Source organism: Microcaecilia unicolor, chromosome 4 (genome assembly GCF_901765095.1).
Source record: "Microcaecilia unicolor chromosome 4, aMicUni1.1, whole genome shotgun sequence".
NCBI lineage: Eukaryota > Metazoa > Chordata > Amphibia > Gymnophiona > Siphonopidae > Microcaecilia > Microcaecilia unicolor.
Genome location: NC_044034.1, coordinates 280369835 through 280390610, shown reverse-complemented (window position 1 = coordinate 280390610; position 20776 = coordinate 280369835). Strand labels below are relative to the sequence as shown.

Sequence of the window (20776 nt, the reverse complement as noted above, 5' to 3'; positions counted from 1 at the left end):
ACAGGGGAGGGAAGAGAGAGGAGAAATGCTGGACATGGATGGATGGAGGGGTTGGCGGGGAGAGAGGAGAAATGCACTTGGATGGAGGAGAGGGGAGAGAGAATTATTTCTTTATATGGATACAGGGGAGGGAAGAGAGAGGAGAAATGCTGGACATGAATGGAGCGGAGGAAAGAAAAAAAGAAGATGCACATGGATGGAGATGAGGGAAAGGAAAGAGAGGAGAAAAACTGCACTTGGATGGAGAAAATAGGCAAAAGCTGGATCCATGTTGTACCTCCTCCAGTCAATTCCGCAGAGGAGGATCCAGCTTTTACTTATGGATGTAGGGCAAGAAATGAAGAAGAGGAAAGGAAAGAAATAAATGGAAAGGAAGCTCTAGAAATGGAGTTAAGAGAACAGATAGAGAGCAGCAGAATCAGAGGCTGGGACCAATATGGATAGAAAAACAAAGTCACCAGACAACAAAGGTAGAAAAAATCATTTTATTTTCATTTTAGTGTTTACATCTGTTGTCTTATTTTGCACTGGGTATACTGGAGCTGTAGCAGCTTACAGAAATTATTTATAATGAAAAAAATCATGTTATTTTTTTCTCCTATACTAGTATATTTTCAATGATGTCTGTTTATATGCGCCATGGCTGCTATAAGGGGTGTGGCCAATGTGGGTGTGTCTATCATAGGGGTGGAGCCATATGTGGTGACCCCGCCCACAATGAGTACCGGCACCTTTTTTTCTACAAAAAAAGCACTGGGTATTTTACTGTTATGCTGTTAACAAAATTATATGTTTTATGTTAAACTGTACCTACTGTACACCGCCTTGGGTGAATCTCTTCATAAAGATGGCTAATACATCTCAATAAATGAATAAAAACTAACTTAGTGTCTGAATTCTGGTATCTTTCTTCCACTTGTGTGTTTTGTTGCAGATTGCTACTTGCACATGGTTAAAGTGATTCTTAAGCAGCCAGTGCATGATAGAAAGGAAGTTGAGAATGCGGTTTTGATCCTCCCACCTTGTAGAAGATTAATTTTGCTGCTTGGAGGTACTGTTTATTTAAGGTTCCAGTATTAGCAGTAGTTTCTTTCTTTCTTTCTTTTTTTGCTTTCACACAAGATCTGGAGCTGATTTAGAAACACAGCTTTCAGAAGTTTAAGAGTAAAGCAATCAAGCAAACTATTGTGACTCAGGAAAGAGTGCAGTGTGGGCATAAGGAATAGCTTCAGAACTCAAAAGATATGTGGAAAACAAGTATAAAATTGTTTTGAAGATCTGAACAGTAAAATAGGGGTATCTGATGTTCTCCATCCACTCCTACAACCAATAGCGCAGACACTGTCTTGGATTACAAATAGGTTGCAGCTTTTTTAACAATACACAGTGAGGAATATCCCACCAAAAATACCTGAGCCATCACATTGAAAAGGTAACCCAAACCACCAAGGGTCCACTTGGGCCATATTACTAACTACGTAGATGCAGGACACCAAGGGGACCTTTTACAAAGTAGTATAGGGCACCTATGCGTGTCCAACGCATGCCAGATTGGCACTACCGCCTGACTACTGCATACCCAGGGCGGTAATTCTATTTTTGATGTGCGTCCAAAACCTTACTGCTAAGTCAATGGGTGGCAGTAAGGTCTGAGGCCGAAATTGGACACACGCTGGTTTTAATTTTGCTGCACGTCCATTTTCAGGCACAGAAAAAATTGTCTTTTTTTCCAGGCATGCTAGAAAATGGATCTGCACGTGTCCAAAACACGCGCCTACGCCAGCGCAGGCCACCTTTAGGCATGCCTAAGTAAAAGTGCCCCCAAGGCTTTTCCTCACTCCTTGTCTCTGGTAATAGTTCCTGGTCAGTTGTGCCCTAGGAGGATAATTTTAAAATGCTTAGGTTGAGGGGCTAAGCGTTCGCCTGTTTTGGGCCAAGTTTATGAGGTGCATATGCATCTTAATAAAAATGCCCTGAAAAGCTTCTAAAATGAAGCAATGGACTGACACTGGCCCAGGAGCCTGGTGGAAATGTTTGCACATAAAATACTTATGATCTTGCCTAAGGTAGGATTAACCCTTTTGTGGGCCTTAGGCAGTGCATTTTTTCTACCAAAAAAGGTGCCAGGACTCGAATGCCAGGCCACCCTTCAGGAATGGGGTGATCAGTGAGAGACCCACACTACAATAGCCAGGCCCCCTGCAACCAGTCACAGAATCTATGACAAGGCAGAATTGTTGTGTAGAGCCTGAAATCTTTCATTAACACTTGGGCACCATGGGTCAATTTTAGCAGACAATAGAAAAGGTGCCACGGTACTCAGTACCCCCAAGTACCCCCTCAAAAAAAGCCCTGGCCTCAGGCAAATAAGCGCTAGGCTCCCATCAGAATATAAATACATGTAAAAATTCCCCAAAACAGGGTCTTGCGTGGTCTTGACAGAAGAGTAAAATTGGCAGAGGAGGAAAAAGCAAGTAAAAAGCACAGCGGAGTTCCTGCCTACTGGAAGGTGTGCTCAGAGGGTGAGAACAGACAGACCTCGGTGAGTAATAGTGCCTGTAGCCTCTTCCCCCCACTAGTCTCCTTTTTGCCAACAGCTGACCTAATGGGGCAAAAATCTGCCTTGGGTGATCCATTGAATTAAGACATCCAAGAGGGTCCTCCTTAAATATTTGGACCCTAGGCATGTGCCTAGTTTGCCTATGCCTTAATCCTCCATTACCTTGCCACTGTGCATATTTGTACGTGGGAGACAGTTTTATAAGTGCCATTTTACACGTGCATATTGTCACATATGCAGAAAATCATCTGCTAGGCATCACATTTATGTTGGTTCAGAAACAATAGTGCTATGCACAGTGAGAACACTATGCATCAGTTAAGGTAACTGTGGGGCTCTTTTACTAATGCAGGTAGGTGCCTACGCATGTACAACACGTGTCAAAGTAGAACTACCGCCCGGCTACCGCATGTCCCAAGCAGTAATTCTAATTTTGACGTACGTCCAAAACACGCGGCACAAAATAATTTCTATTTTCTACCACGTGGTGCTAACCAGGCTGTAAACGCCAGTGTACATGCGCTGACAATTCCTGCCTGGTTAATGTGCGAGACCTTACAGCTAAGTCAATGGGTGACGGTGAGTTCTGAAGCCCAAAATGGATGCGCGCTGATTTTTATTTTGCCATACGTCCATTTTTGCCCCCCCCCCCAAAAGGCCTTTTTTACAGGCATGCGGAAAAATGCACATGCTGACGTCCAATACATGCGCCTACACAAGCGTAGGCCATTTTCTGGCACAACTTAGTAAAAGGTAGACTGAAGCTATTGCAAGTCAGTCTCTTTATTGTTTTAAAAATGTAACGGCAGACTTCATATGTTCATCTTTGAAGTTTGTTCCTTGGCTGTACTGACTACTGGAGAGAATGCTTTAAAAATTCAAAAGCTAGAGGAAACATCAGCTTTTTCTGGGACAAGGATTTTGGAAACTTTCTGTTCAATTACTACAGTCTCAAATTTCTATGATGCAAGATAGAAATGGAGAACATTGGAAATTATACTAGGGAACTGAACTTGTGACTTTTGAATTTCCCTCAGCTCTTAACATCTACACCAAAAGAATTATTCTATAATTTTTTGAGAGAAGTGTTCAAGTATACTGAAGAGGGTCTCCCCCTTCCCCCACCAAAGATATTTTACCTTCCTTTCTCAAAGCAACATTTTACTCCTGAAGGAGATCAATGTCTCTTTCTGATAGCTTGGATTTGACTGGTATTCTTAAAAAATCTAATGAAAAGGTTATTTCAAGGAGTACTTTGTTAGTTACTTTTATCTTCCAACAAGATAAATATGCTTTACTTCGAGTTTACTTTCGATCAAAGGATTCTACTTTTCTTGACTGAAAAACTTTCTGATGTTGCTAGATTGACTCAAACTAGACGAAAGCAGTTCTTTAACTGCTGGCAAAAGGTTTGGGAAATAGGTGTGAAGATCCAATTAAGATATCCCTGCAAATGTACAATTCTTTTTGATGATAATTCATATATCTTTTATAAACCTTCTCAACTGCAGTTTTTCCTGGAAGGTAAAAGATCTGCTAGATTTGGAAACTAAGTTAAGTCTGTTAGTTAAGCCATAATTAGGCCACTTCTTATTAATTTTTTGCAATTTAATTTCATCTTTTTATGTACCTTTTTCCTCTGGTAGTAATGGTTTCTTGGTCTCCCTTTTTTGTGGACTATATTGAGCTATGTAGTTTTCCTTTTTATTTTTTTGTTTATTCAGTTGTTCTAAGTTCTATATCCTTATTCATAGTTGTCTTTGATGTACTTTCTAAAAAGCATTAATAAAAATAAATTAATGAAATGTAATAGCAGCAGTCCCATCTACTGAGCAGGTATAGATTTCAGTACAACAACCAACACAAGTAGGTTTCTCTTAAGTGAATGTTCTTTAGACACAATATAATGCGAAAAAGAATTCAGCATGGCAGAAGTAAAGGCAACCAGATGGACTGTGTGTTGTGTTGCCCCTCTGTCCAAACTAATCAAACCCTTTTTTAAATGATTTCAAAATGTTGCTGTGGGTAGTCAGTTTGTTAGCTATTTATTATTTCTTATGCATCAGTAACAGAAACCCAATGTGAGAGAGTTTCTCCAGAGCATATATTTGGGTTTGGAGGCTTTTCAAGGACCTTGGAAATCATTTGTCATGTGTCAGCAGACTCTGGTGGTTTAGTTAAGTAAAGGCACATTTAGCAAAGCTGTGGGAACAACCAAATGTTACTGAAGAAATCATAGCAAATATTACAGATATTTGTAACTAACAGTGTGGCATATTTACGAAGCTGTAGTATGTGCTTAATGCAGCTTTTAGCACAGTGCATTAAGGGACCCTTTTACTAAGTAGCAGTAAGCCCACCACGGAACTGCCGCTGGGCTACCACAACAGCAAGGCAGAGTTCCCACACCCAATGCACGCCATATGCGGCGCTACAAAATTATTTTCTATTTTTGTAGCAATGGTGTTTAACTGGCAGTAATTGGGCAGTGCCACGTGCTGCCCGGCTACCGCTGGGTTAGCACAAGAGCCATCGAGGTGGTGGTAAGTGCTCACCCTGAAATGGCAGCGCAGTAAGTGGTTCACTTACTGCACAACCATTTCTTTAAAAAAACAAAAGACAGCCTTTTAACTGCTGCAGTAAAAGGGGGCTTCAGCACACATCAAAAGCACATGCTGACACTCGCACAGGCCCCCTTTTACCTCAGCTTAGTAAAATGACCCCTAAATGATAGTGTTCATGGACTGCTGTGTTAAACACCTTTCACAAATGTTTGTTAGCGGTAGGGAATGGTCACCGCATCTCAAAAGAGATGTAGCGGAATTAGAAAAGGTACAGAGAAGGGCAGTGAAAACGATAAAGGGAATGGGACGACTTCTGTATGAGGAAAGGCTAAAGTGGCTAGGGCTCTTTAGCTTGGAGAAGACACGACTGAAAAGAGATATGATAAAGGTCTATAAAATACTGAGTGGAGTGGAGTGGATTGGGTAGACGTGAATTGCTTGTTTACTGTTTCCAAAAATAATAGGACTAGTGTGCACACAATGAAGCTACTAAATAGCAAATTTAAAACAAACTGGAGCAAATATTTCTTCATGCAATGTGTAATTAAACTTTTGAATTTGTTGCCAGAGAATGTAGTAAAAGCAGTTAGTTTAGCAGGGTTTAAAAAGGTTTGGCTAATGTCCTAAAAGAAAAGTCCATAAGCCATTATTTATTTTCCAAATTTCTCTACCGCTTAACAGCTAGGTGGTTTACAAAATTAAAACAAACAAAAATTAAAATATAAAAAATAACAAAATAATGCAAAATACTCTTAAACATATCACAGCTAATAGAATTGCTGCTCATACTGCATCAAAACTTTCTTCACATAAAGGCTTCTACAAATAAATGAGTGTTTAAAACCCGCTTGAATTTTGCTATATTGGCACACAAGTTCAGTTGTCCCACCAATGCAAGATGGACTTGGGGAAATCCACTGCTTATTTCTAGGATAAGCAACATAAAATTTGTTTTACTGTTCTGGAATCTTGCCAGGCACTTGTGACCTGGATTGGACACTGTTGGAAACAGGATACTGGGCTTGATGGACCTTCGGTCTGGCCCAGTATGGCAACACTTATGTTCTTATGAATGGACAAGGATTTCACTTTGCAGTTAATACGGAAGTAGCTACTATATTTCGATTACTAACATAGCAGATAATATGGTACTAGTTAAGTGCTTTTTGTGTTACTGACTCTGCCTCCAGTAGTTAATACAAAGGTTTGCACTAGAGATGTGAACAGAGAAAACATTTTTTTTTTCGTTTGGCTTTTTTTCCCCCTCAAATCTAAAACTTTTCTTTGATTCATTTCAGAGATACTTTTTAATGTACCATGCAGATAGACCCTGGCCAATTAAATTTTTAGGTTAATGCCTGTTAAATTAATTTTGCACATGCTAGGTGTTCAATTCAGTATAGGTCACCAAAGTGTAGGTGCCAAAATGTTGAGCATTACACATTGTTCTATAATGGCATCTGCACAGCTAGATTTAGTTATGGAAGTCCACATTTATGTGTGATTATTTAAGGATGACCATTTATGCCTGGTCTATATAAATTTTGATCTTGGGAATCAGATAGGCAAGTGCCAGTCCCAGTAAAATGGAAGTCGAAGAAGTAGACATGATGGAAGTAGATTTAAAAAAACAAACAAACCTTTATTGTAGACACCAGATAAAAAGGTGCCCGACACAGCTGTATTTCGCCCAGCAGGGCTGCTTCAGGGCCATTGCTTATGCTAATAAACATATAAAAACATGTTAGCATAAAAATGGATATACACATACCTAATAAACAGAGACCAAACGGCCATAACATAATATATAAGTATAACTTAAAACCAATTGACTGTTAAAAACGCCATATTCGTTAGTATAACATAAAATTAAAAGTATATATAAACAGATCAATAAATATGTACTATGCACATAAGACAAATAAATACTTTAAAAGGTATCCTGGAACAAGTAAAGGTATCATTACGTACCCTTAAGATGTAATGGTGCTACTTTGCCCAAGGAGTAATACTGCCAATTCACCCAGGTAAAACTGAAACAATTAGAAAAATGTATATCAATAGTTATCTCAAAAAGGGTATGATACAAAAATAGTTTGTATGTGCAAGTCAGACAGAATATGAAAGAGAAACTCACCAGAGCCTCCAGACACAGGGCAGATGTTCGCTCATGCATATGAATCTGTGCGTGGCTGGAAAAACTGCCTTTAACCTTGAGGTTGGGTCATGTGACTTGTCAGTTGCATAAAACATTATTGGCACTAACAGCAGACATTCCAAAACATACATAACTCCCTTAAAAATAAAGGACCCTGTTTCCTCTTTTCTTTCCCATTTATGTATTGGACATAAATGTAATATAAAATGAATAAATAAAGTAATAAAAAAAAAGGACCCTGTTTATTAAGCCACGCTGTAGGTGAGCTATCATTCTTTGGGCACGCTAAAAATTAGTGCACGTTAATGCTAGACACCCATAGGAATATGTGGGCACCTTTAGCATTAGCGCATGCTAAATTTTAGTGCTCACTAAAACAATAGTGTGCCTTTGTAAACAGGGCCCAAAGATTTGGGAGAAAAGAAAAACATATTCTTAAAGGGCTCATTTTGTTTTTGCTGTTTTTAATCAATATTTTTAATGGTGTTAATTGTCATAGGGCCCTGTTTACTAAGCCACGCTGTAGGCATGCTAGTGTTTTTAGAGATGTATCATATTAGGTCAGACCAAAGATCGGTCAAGGCCAGTATCATAGCTCCGACAGTAACTAATCCAGGTCACAAGTGTCTGGTAGGATCCGATGGAATAGATCTATTTTCTATTGCTCCATACTCAGAGATGAGCAATGGCTACCTCAAAACTACATGGCTAATAACGCTTCAATGAAGTTTTCCTCCAGGAGCCTTTCTAAACTCTTTTTAAACTCAACCGTGGTAACTGCCTCAACCACATCTTCCGATAACAAATTCCATAGTTTCTCAGTTCTTTTTTTATTAATGTTTTTTATCAACCAAGTATCACCTTGATAACAAGCAAGAAAACAACCATCAAAAATCAAGTAACCATGTCAAAAATAAGACATATCCAATATAAATAATACCTATTTTTTTTAAAGCAGTTGTCTCTGTGGTGGTTACTACTTGGCATCTGTATAAACAGGTGACCAGGAGAATTAACAGTCCTTGATATAAACTTGAACCAGATGGAGACTCTGCAGTTCACATACAGTGGACTTTTTAACAAGGTGGCATTGTTCTGAAGCCAGGAGACGTGTAACCCTCTTCTCTTTGCAAAATCTAGCTTCTGTTTAATGCCACACTGATCATGAGAATGCTTAGATGGGTAACCTAGGAACAACTAATGGATGGTAGATTGTTAACCAGGAATAGAATACATGAAAAAGCAGTGAGCTAAGACGTAAAAAAATATCATGGGAACTGCAGATCTTGAGGAGAAATTTTGGTAACCTGCAACCCGTCAAGGGCAACTGTATGGATACAAATTAGTCTTCATGCTACAGAGACAAAATAGAGCTGAAAGCAAAAGTATCATCGATATAGTTCAGCTGGCAAGGAAAATAGCAAACCTCCCCCTTTAATATTATTCAAATGTCATTTGCTAGGAATGCCAGTGTTCAAAGTTTTTTTTTGAATGCTCCTTCAGCTTAAACTGCACTCTAGAAAATAAGAACAAAAAATCATGAGTCAGGGTATCATGCCAATGTCTATTTGAATCCTTTGTAAGTATGCTTGCTGCAAAATGTAGCATATGAAGGTGACAATGAACTGTTGAAGAATGATCTCCATGTTAAAAGCTTTTTTCAAATTAGCTGAGAGTGTGTTGAGGGGGGTGGGGGGTTGGGGAGGAGTGAGAGGGAGACAATGAAAGATGGACATCTTTTTTTTATTATTATTATTCAATAAACTCGAGAAACATAAGTAATAAAATATATTATGACAGAAAAGGAAGCAGACCTAGATATAAGATCTTATTTTCAGGTGGTTAGAAATTACTGCTGTTAAGTGGAAAAATGGGACCATCTATTGCAAGGTTAATCATTACAGAAAACTGTTTTACACCCAATTCACTTACTGATACCATACTAAGTCAAAGAGCAAATTCCTTGTTTATGATGAAAACACACATCCTATGCTTTTGGTCAACATGTCCAGACTTGTAAGATGACCTGTTGTTCCTTTGTCTAAAGAGGCACACGGAAAGGGACCCCATGGGAAGAAAGCCTAGATTTTCTGTAAGCTCCCTCTCATAAGGGATATACTGAGCAGTCCTGACTTCTACCACCTTGTATCTCTGAAATCTCTCTCTCTAATGTATGCATTTTCACCTAGTAGCCACACACTTCCCCCAACTGGTTTAGACTTCCAGCTTAGCTGAGATTGACCTCTTCCTGTGCCATGAATCTTCATTTGCAACTGTTTAGGTTCTTCCCCAATTTTTTATATACCCCTCTCAGCTCAGCCATGGCAGTGATCATAGGAGCCGAGTTTTTAAAATCATTGGGGGGGGGGGGTGCTAAGTCCAGTGGAAATAACCCCTCCCTGTACACATGCAAGGAATTTTCTCAATATTGGGGGTACTCAAGCACCCACAGAGCTGGCTCCTATGGCAGTGATAGTTCTTGGCCAGGGGCCTGAAATTATAGCTCCCTCTGGAGCCTAATTAAATCAAACTCACACATTTATGACAGTACACATATATAAAATGATGTTTATAAAATTACACCACTAAAATTATACATGATCACAAGATTATGCTTACTTTACACAACCCAGCTATAGGCAGGTTTTGGGTGGAGAGATGGAGTTGAAATAGCTTGTATATTTTATGCCTATATATTTATGTCTGCTTTCGAACAGGCATAAATGTCCACATTTTCATTTTAGCTGTGATTTCAGTAGGATTTTGTACCGGTATCTCATAGAAACACATGGCAGGGCATTTTCAAAAGAACGTCCAAAGCCAGAATTTGGACGTCTTGCTCATAACATCCCAAAAAAGAAAAGTTTATCTCGCAACTATTTTGGAACAGGAAGAACATCAGAATGTCCTGTTCAGAAATACATGAGAAGGACATTCATGTGCTGAAAACATCCAAAATGAACAGCCATTTTCCAAAATGAAATGTCCAAATTATGAATGCCAAAAACGTCTGTCTGGCATCATTTGTATAAAAATGGACATGCAGACATCACTGCAATACAGAGGGGCAGCCTAGTGGTCAGTACAGTGGGCTTTAAACAACAGGACCCAGGTACAAATCCCACCTTAATTCATTTATATGTTATTGTGAGCCCTCCAGGAACAAATAAAAACCTGCCATACCTAAAGGCCCACTACTACAATAGCCACCACATTTGCAGGTGGTCTTATAAGTTCAGGTTCAGTAGGTATCTCTTTGTTCCAGGAGGGTTCACATATTTGCACAGAAATGAGAGTTAAAATGGAAGTTACATCTGGGTCCCGTTGTTCAAAGTCCTCTCACTCACCACTAGACTACTCCTTATACTTGCTTGCTGCTCTATTAGGAATGGCAATAATAACTAAAGCTGTCATAAAGCCTGGTATCCACTATCACTTTCACTTAGTGGGGTGGGAGAGGGTCAGTAACCACTTGGGTATTAAGGAGGAGTCAGTCCTTCATCTCTCTCGTGATCAGCTGCTCAATCAGAGCACCTTTTCGTACCCTGGATATAAGAATATGTCCAAGATAAAATCATTCTTCTTGGTTGGCTTGAACTTTTCTTCCCATTCCATTAACATTGAAAGACGTCCTAATTTGGGCCCGACCTAGTCCCCCCAAGACATGCCTCCAATGTGCCCCCCTTGCTATATGGATGAACTGCAGTATAAAATGTCCAAATTGTGCCTTTCGAAAAATCCCCATTTGGACCTTTTTGGCAGATGGACCTATTTTTTTTTGGGGGGGGGGGGGGCCATTTTGATACATCCATCTGCTTTGAAAATGAGCGCCATAAGCATCTACAGTGATATGAAAAAGTATTCCCCCCCCCCCCCCCCCCCCCCCCGATTTCTCTTGTTATTGCTTATGTCGTGCTGAATGGTTTCTGATCTTTAAACAAAATGTAATACTGTATTAGACAAAGGAAACCTGAATAAACACCGTAGCAGATTTTAAATTGCTTCATTTAAGGAACAAAATTATCCAGCGTTCTTATCACTGATGTGAAAAAGGAATTGTTAGGTTCAAGTCAGGACTTCAACTAAGTTTTTCTTTTTTTTTTCTCCTCAGCCATTCAGATGTAGAGTTCCTTTTGTGTTTTGGATCACTGCCTTGCTGCATAATACAATTACACTTCAGTTTCAGCTTACAGACGGATGACCAGATATTTTCCTTAAGAATTTTCTGGTACAATGCAGAATTCATGGTTCCTTCAATAATGGCAAGTTTCCCAGGTCCTGAGGCAGCAAAGCATTCGCACACCATCACACTACCACCACCATATTTGACTGTTAATATGACATTCTTACTGTGAAATGCTGTATTGCTTTTCGTCACATATAATGAGACCTGTGGTATTCCACTTTTGAAACAAACATGTGGACAAAGGGGAGCTGGTTGATATTGTGTATCTGGATTTTCAAAAGGCATTTGATAAGGTGCCTCATGAAAGGCTACAGAGGAAATTGGAGGGTCATGGGATAGGAGGAAATGTCCTATTGTGGATTAAAAACTGGTTGAAGGATAGGAAACAGAGAGTGGGGTTAAATGGACAGTATTCACAATGGAGAAGGGTAGTTAGTGGGGTTCCTCAGGGGTCAGTGCTAGGACCGCTGCTTTTTAATATATTTATAAATGATTTAGAGATGGGAGTAACTAGCGAGGTAATTAAATTTGCTGATGACACAAAGTTATTCAAAGTCGTTAACTTTCGAGAGGATTGTGAAAAATTACAGAAGGACCTTATGAGACTGGGAGACTGGGCGGCTAAATGGCAGATGACGTTTAATGTGAACAAGTGCAAGGTGATGCATGTGGGAAAAAAGAACCCGAATTATAGCTACGTAATGCGAGGTTCCATGTTAGGAGTTACGGACCAAGAAAGGGATCTGGGTGTCGTCGTTGATAATACACTGAAACCTTCTGCTCAGTGTGCTGCTGCGGCTCGGAAAGTGAATAGAATGTTGGGTATTATTAGGAAAGGTATGGAGAACAGATGTGAGGATGTTAAGATGCCATTGTTTCGCTCCATGGTGCGACCGCACCTTGAGTATTGTGTTCAATTCTGGTCGCTGCATCTCAAGAAAGATATAGTAGAACTGGAAAAGGTGCAGCGAAGGGCGACAAAAATGATAGCAGGGATGGGACAACTTCCCTATGAGGAAAGACTGAGGAGGCTAGGGCTTTTCAGCTTGGAGAAGAGACGGCTGAGGGGAGACATGTTAGAGGTATATAAAATAATGAGTGGAGTGGAACAGGTGGATGTGAAGCGTCTGTTTACGCGTTCCAAAAATACTAGGACTAGGGGGCATGCAATGAAACTACAGTGTAGTAAATTTAAAACAAATCGGAGAATTTTTTTCTTCACCCAACGCATAATTAAACTCTGGAATTCGTTGCCGGATAACGTAGTGAAAGCAGTTAGCTTGGCAGAGTTTAAAAAGGGGTTGGATGGTTTCCTAAAGGACAAGTCCATAAACCGCTACTAAATGGACTTGGGAAAAATCCACAATTTCGGGAATAACTTGTATAAAATGTTTGTATGTTTGGGTAGCTTGCCAGGTGCCCTTGACCTGGATTGGCCACTGTTGGGGACAGGATGCTGGGCTCGAAGGACCTTTGGTCTTTTCCCAGTATGGCATTACTTATGTACTTATGATCATTGTAGAGTGCATTATAGTAATCCGGTCTTGATGTAATCACGGTATGCACAACTGGGATAAGATTTTCCTCCTCAATGTAAGAAGAGAGGCAGCATAGTTGTCGTAAATAGTAGAAGCAGCTCTTGAAGTTTGCTTGGATTTGAGGAATCAATGGTTAAGTGTTGAATCTAACTGTATTCCATATACAACTGTAAGTCCCACATTCACTAAAGGTTTTTCCTCATAGACAAAAACTTAGTATATTGGGCCCTATGTGATACCAAAAATGGTAGAAATGTGAACAAGCAAAAATTCTTAGTTTTCAGATTTTTTTTGCTCATTTTCAAGCTTTCTAAAAATTGTTTTTTAATGAAACTTCTTAAACATATATTAGAACTTTTTAATGTGCAGAGGTTGATTGGTTAACACACTTTAAATTGTTTTGCATGCCTTAAACTTTTTAAAGAGTGGTAAGAAATAGAAAACACATTAATGAGTTTCTATTCCTAGAAAACAGTGTCAGATTATTCCACATTAATGAGTATTAATTCAATTTAGCATAAGCCCCCATTATTTACTAATAACTTGGGTTATTGACATTAAGACATTTTAAATGCAAATTAACCTGTTAATTCTCTAAATGGGCTTTTACAAAGACACGCTAGTGTTTTTAGCATGTGTGAAGAAACAGTGGAGTGGAGGAGTGGCCTAGTGGTTAGGGTGGTGGACTCTGGTCCTGAGGAACTGAGTTCAATTCCCACTTCAGGCACAGGCAGCTCCTTGTGACTCTGGGCAAGTCACTTAACCCTCCATTGCCCCAGGTACAAATAAGTACCTTTATACAATATGTAAGCCGCATTGAGCCTGCCATGAGTGGGAAAGCAAAGGGTACAAATGTAACTAAAATAAATAAATTAAAACGGTGTGTTTTAAGCCTGTAAAATGTATTAGATATTTTCCTGTTTTAATTACGTCCTGAAGTGTATTTATCCTATTTGGCGAGCAGGTGGTGTTTCTCTGCTGTAAAGCTGTTATAGGGAACTGAATGTTCTTTTCTTTAACACAAACAGGAAGCAAGCAGCAGTATAATTTTAAATCTTGTTGACTGGACTCTGATTGGCCTGGAGTTTGAAAAACTACCCAGTAGTGCTGGCTGTTGGTTCAGTCTTAGCCCGGGAGGAAAGAGAGACAGATCTCTTTGCTGAGGCTCGGTGAATTATATGTCCTGACCTTCCTGGGTACTGTGTTAGACAGTATATAGATGTTTAGTTAGCATTATAATTGATCCTTAATTCAGCTACCTGTTATTGTTTGCTATTGCACATTTTTTTTTTCATTGTTCCAGTGTGACAATAAACCTGTTTAGTTTGTTGACTCTGCCTGTCTGAACTGGTAAAGAATCCTGGTGGTTTGTGTGTTGGGTCTGTGAGTGTTTTCTGGGAACTATGGGACCACTGGGAGTGTGGCTTCAATAATCTAGAAATCAATGGGGAGAATTGGAGAGCGGAAGGCTCGCCCATAGGTGGTTGTGACCCAGTCAGTGGGAGGAGGGTGCTAGTGTAGAGCACAAGCGGCAGGTGTAGGCAGACCTGAGCTGTGCTGGGGATAGACCTAAGTGGCTGTGGGTTAACCCCAGGCAGGCGGGCGGCTTGGTGTTTCAAGACAGCACGTGCTAAGAACAGGCATGTGCTAAAGGCTAGAGATGCCCATATATTCCTATGGGCATCTCTAGTGTTTAGCGCATACTCATAACGCTGCCATACTTTTGTAAAAGACCCCATGAGGCAGGTTAGTAAATCTAGCTTAAAGTTGTCAGTTTGAATTCTCTCTTTATAGTTCTGCATTCCATGTTTTGCTCTAGTGTTTTCTTTGACATTAGTTTAGACATATCGTACTGAGTTTGTCAAGGTTGCTAGCCGTTACGTTTAGGCTTTGTTGGTTTGTTTTCTTCTTGTGGTTGTTGTAGGGTCTGCAAGTAATGTATGTAATGATCCTGGAAACTGGGAAGTTGCAAAGCTAGAAATAAACTGTTAGTGGGTATAATTGTCAAATCTTGTCCCTCTACCAACTCACTCTCCCCTCTCCTCATGACTTCGCATGAAGCTAGATAAAACACATACCTTTTCTTCTGAAGAGAAAATATCTACATGCAGGTTTCACAAAGTAGAGTCTTGTGAATCATTTCTGTTTTGTCTGTGTTATCTCTGCATTTTAACAAAAGCAAAGAGAATAAAACAACAAAAGAATAAAGGTTTAAACAAAGTAAAATTAGAACTGTGTAAGTAACACTCATCCAGGGCTGAAAATGTTAGAGCTGTGATTTGAATCTATCCATCTACCATCTTGGTATGGGACAATCAAAGCCTGATCCTTTGTTTGCCCTGTTGTCAATAGAAATCAAACAAAATAAAACATGGAAAAGAAAATAAGATTATACCTTTTTTATTGGACATAACTTAATACATTTCTTGATTAGCTTTCGAAGGTTGCCCTTCTTCCTCAGATCGGAAATAAGCAAATGTGCTAGATGACAGTGTATATAAGTGAAAACATTCACTCCTCTACTTAAGATGGAAGAATTTGCCCTGTTGAAAATTATCTTATTATGATGCCAGCTCTTTTCAGTTTTGAAAAGCTCCAGTTTTCATGCATAGGTAGTTTGTTATTGCTTATTTTATATTAAAGTTGTTAATGAGATAGACGAGAGGCTTTTCGCCTCTTGCCTCTGGAAATCAACAATAGGGGAACGGATGGGCACTTCCAAGTGTTTTGAAGTGGTCACTGTTGGCGAAGAAGGGATGGTGGGCTTGATGGACCATTGGTGCAACCCAATGTGATATTTCTTATTGTATGTATGTATTTATCTGACACTTATTAACCACAGCTACACCCGGAGATGCTCATTGCTATTTACAATATAACATCATTACAAAAGTAATATCCACATAATATAACAATATACAATATAACATCATTACAAAAGTAATATCCATACAAACTTAGATTGTGAGACCTCCTGGGACAGAGAAATATCCAGTGTACCTGAATGTAACTCACCTTGAGCTACTACTGAAAAAGGTGTGAGCAAAATCTAAATAAATAAATAAATAAATAAAATCCCCTTACTAGACAGTCAACATCCTAATTTCTATCCACATCTCCTTTTTCCCATAACTTATATTTGCCTGCCTTCTCTCTCCCCAATAACACCCTAAGTATAAAAGAAAAGTTTTCAATTTCTTCCTAAATTGCAAACCTTTTCCCCCTGTAACTCTTACAGCAAACCAATCCACCATACTAGGGTTACTGTTGAAAAGATTTCATCCCTAAATTACAATCAATAATATGGGAGAAAAAAATCCAAAAATCTGGTTGGTAAAAAACTTGCCAGATACTCAATTCACTTGAGGGACCTGTGTAATTTAAAACAAATTTTTTTTTTTTTTGGGGGGGGGGGCTCTTTTACAAAGGCATGCTAGTGGTTTTAGTGTGTGCTAATGATTAGCACATGCTAAATGCTAGAGATGCCCTTAGAAAGGCAAGAAAAGTCTCCTTACTAATTTGATTTTGGATTATTTTATGGAACACTGGGGTGCAAAAGAAAAATCATATGGAGCTAATGTAACCCGGGGTTTAAATTAAAAAAAAAAAATTTTTTTTTTACTTACCTGGGAACCGGGAGCGCTGGGGAAGGGAAAGAGTGCTCCCGGTGCAGCGTCGCGTTTTCTCGGGGTCTGGGCTGGGGGCCGGGCGCTCTGGGAGTGAGCGCTGGATTTTTGGGCTCCCGGAGACGTTTTCAAACGTCTCCGGGAGTGAAGAGTAAATTTCGGGCCCGAGTTGGGGCAGGAAGAACGCTGCGGGAGGCAGCGCGTCTGTTGAGTGGGTCCGGGGACGATTGGGCACGTCCCCGGACATGTGGGGCACGAACCGGGCATTCCCGGCATCTTCGGGCCCTGCTGGGCCGCTTGTGGGGGGAGGCAGTGCTGCAGGGGCAGCAGGAAGAAGGCATCGCGGTGTTCCGGGCCGGGGAACAGAGGAGGAGCATGGCCGGCGATCCGCGAGACGTCGGCGCGAGTGTGCATGAGGCGGCGCGCCTCATGCACGAATCGCGAACGCGCGTCTTCGCGGCTAGGCCGAAGCCGGGGCCTAAATTTTGGGCCAGCTTCGGAAGTTTTTTTATTTTGGCTCCGTTTCGGTGGGGAGACGACCGGGACCGGAACGGAGGGAAGCGGGAAACGTAAGGAGAAAATCAGGAATACAGGTAAGGGGTTTTTAACCCAAAATTTTAATTGGTTAATTTTTAAATTGTGGAAATAGGGACTTTTATTTTTTAAAAATCAGGGTTTTGAGTTTTTTAAATTTGGTTTTTGGATTTGGGGTCGGGGAATTTTTTTAGAATTTTTCTGTCATGTTAGATTTTGAATTTTAATATTTTTAGGGGGTCTTTTGGGAAGGGTGCTATTTTTTTGGGGTTAGGAAAGGGTTAATTTTTAAATTTCGACGTGGTATGTCCGGGAGATGGTTTTAGAATTTTGAGGGGGGTTTTAAATTTTTTGGGAATTTTTCCGGGATTTTAGGAAGTTTTTTTCTGGGCGGATATTAAATTTTGGGATTTTTAAATTTTAAACATATAGGTTAATAGAGAATGGAAGGTTTTATTAGTATGGGAAATTTGGGGTAGTTTGATTAAAATTTAGAGGGGTTTTTAATTAATTGAAGTTTTTCCCATTGATCCCTATGGGAAATTGTTAATTAAAATGGGGCTTGAGTAGTGCTGCTCAACATTCCGCTGGTCAGCAGAAGGATACGGAATGTTGAGCAGGACTCAGGATTGGCTGGAGGGGTTGCGGAATCCCAAGCCAAGGGTCCGTCTCCCAGGTAACGGGCAGGCTGGCAGTTGGCAGAGCTTTTCTGACTGAGGTGAGGAGAGGACGTGTTTTTGGTGGTGTGGCTGGGATAGAGGATTTGGAGAGTTGGTGGAGATTGAAAGTGGGTGAGGTTTGGAGTTGAGTGATAAGCAGAGTGTTGTGAGAGTGTTGGAGAGTGGTGTTTTATGTGAGTTGGTGAGATTGGTGCTTTAAGAGTGCTTTTGGAGAATTGGAAGTTAGTGAGTTAAGTGTAAGAGAGTATAATTGGGTGATTTATTACTGTGGGAGAGTGTTTGGGAAAATTTGATGTAGGTTTATGAATGAGTTTAATTTATAGTGAAAGTACATTTATGATTGATGGGTGGTGTATATATGTGAAAGCTCTATAGAATAGGGAATACAGTTTGAGTTTAGGAAAATTAGGTAAGGGTTGTTTGGTTATTTTCTTTTTATATAGTTAGATTGTCCAAATGTTATATTGTTAAAATAATTTAGTGGGGGGATAAGGATTTTATTAAGGAGTTAGGGTTTTTATTCCATTTTAGTTGTTAAGTGTTAGGTTTAGGTAAAGAAAAGACGTGCACAGAAATTCTGGAACTTCGGGCCCCAGCGCAAGACAGATATCCAGCATAACAGCGGCGGCTGTGGTGAATATAATCAACAGACAAACAAACATACAACATCAAACTTACCTTGGGGTGCAGTAGTCATGTGACCTGAAAAATACAAAAATTGCACACAAAGTATCACATTTTTTTTAAGAGACATTTTGACACTTATTTGAAACTTAAGGGTATAATTTTTGGTGTTAGAGGGGAAAATACTTATCTGATGTTTATGCAGGGAGGTGCTCCGGAGTAGATCTAAAAGAAACAAAAACATTAAATGTACAATTGAAAATAGAATTGAATATTTGTTCTTGGATTGTTAAAGAAAGAAAATAAATGTTATTTTATTGATAAGGAAATTGTGATTTTATTCTCTCAAATTCAGGAATAGTCCTTTAGTTTTTTTCCCTGTACATCTCTTTGAGAGTGTACAGCGAGGTTAGTTTCTCTGGACCTCTCTGAGTTCTGGGGTGCAAGACTCTTACCTGCCACGACTACTAACAACAGGGTTTGAGTTGTTGCACCTACACAACAGAATTCTTGGGGGGGGGCCTCACACTAAGTACGTTTGTGTTTTTCCATTTAGGAAACTGAGTATATATATATATATACACAAAAAAATATATATACAAAATTGCAAAGTTGGATCGATGACAATTACATGCCCACCCAGATCAATAGTTTGGCTTAAGCATAATGCCAATGTGGTGGTAGCATGCGGTTCTGAATGATCCAATAACAATCTTCTACTACTGTTTGTGAATAAGTAATATGTAGGGAGTTGGGTGATTTGTTACTCATAGAAATGTATGATCATCTCTAATGTTTAGCGCACACTAAAAACGCTAGCATGCCTTTGTAAAAGGGGCCCTAAATAATTGACACTTGATAGGTGGTGGTGTGAAAGCAAAGTGACATTTTCTGACACACAGACAACATATAACAAGAACTACTGCTTTGGAGCCAGTGCATACCTTCCCTATTAGTCTGCGCCAGAGATCGTAAAAATGGCAAACATGCCTTTTAAATAGGCCGACAAAAACATCTAGGTGAGAGAGCTGTAAATGTTGCTATTTGATACGGCCAGGCTGGCAGCTCTGGACATTTAGGGCTGCAAAACGTCTGTGCTACTACTACTACTACTATTTAGCATTTCTATAGCGCTACAAGGCATACGCAGCGCTGTACAAACATAGAAGAAAGACAGTCCCTGCTCAAAGAGCTTACAATCTAATAGACAAAAAATAAATAAAGTAAGCAAATCAAATCAATTAATGTGAACGGGAAGGAAGAGAGGAGGGTAGGTGGAGGCGAGTGGTTACAAGTGGTTACGAGTCAAAAGCAATGTTAAAGAGGTGGGTTTTCAGTCTAGATTTAAAGGTGGCCAAGGATGGGGCAAGACGTAGGGACTCAGGAAGTTTATTCCAGGCGTAGGGTGCAGCGAGACAGAAGGCGCGAAGTCTGGAGTTGGCAGTAGTGGAGAAGGGAACAGATAAGAAGGATTTATCCATGGAGCGGAGTGCACGGGAAGGGGTGTAGGGAAGGACGAGTGTGGAGAGATACTGGGGAGCAGCAGAGTGAGTACATTTATAGGTTAGTAGAAGAAGTTTGAACAGGATGCGAAAACGGATAGGGAGCCAGTGAAGGGTCTTGAGGAGAGGGGTAGTATGAGTAAAGCGACCCTGGAGTATGAGTAAAGCGACCCTGCCATTTTACAAAGATGGCAGCTTCTCTGACTCAATATTTTATTTTATTTATAAATTTGAGATACACAATCTAGTATCTTTAAACTTGTACAGAAAGCTGACATAGGAAAAGAACAGGCAAATATCCTGATTGTTAATAAATTATCAATAAATTTAAACACACAAAAAAGCATCCAGCTCTGGTCCACAACTTTGGAGATCCAATATTAAATATGAAGGTTTTTATATGAGAAAAATAAAGGAAAACTATAGCCATGAGACCAGTTGTAGTGAGGAAATGTGAATTTAAACCCCATTAGCCAGATGCATTAGAGGGCCTTCCTAACAGTTTCTTTACAGCCAGAAATGAAGCAAAATGAGACGGTTCCCAAAATACACATTTATGTGACTGATAGTGCACAGTACACATGTAAGGAAACTTAAAATAAGAATTGGCTGCCATCTGTAACACAGCAGATCTCAATAACAGAAACTACTTATGCCTTTTCTGGGTTTCACATGAAACATAAGGGGAAAACAATATTTTCTTCCCAAGAAATGTTTTTTTCTTTTGATCTAAAGTAATATTTAAGCATTGTGTCCCTATCAGTACTAGTCATGCAAGTAGTAATCAGTGTCCTGGTAGAACTA

At 39.7% G+C, this 20776-nt stretch overlaps 1 protein-coding gene across 5 annotated transcripts in view; it reads left to right on the top strand.

Annotated features, from left to right (window-relative positions):
• The window catches only part of TBL1X (transducin beta like 1 X-linked), a 473837-nt gene that overhangs the window by 236466 nt on the left and 216595 nt on the right, over nucleotides 1–20776 (top strand). For 3 of the 5 annotated variants that reach the window (XM_030201623.1, XM_030201625.1, XM_030201626.1), the window contains exons 3-4: nucleotides 935–1051; nucleotides 2422–2542. The exons of 1 other annotated variant lie outside the window; for it this stretch is intronic. The gene's annotated coding sequence lies outside the window, so the exon portion shown is untranslated. The remainder of the gene's footprint in view (nucleotides 1–934; nucleotides 1052–2421; nucleotides 2543–20776) is intronic. One more of the 5 variants, XM_030201624.1, reaches the window with a different exon arrangement.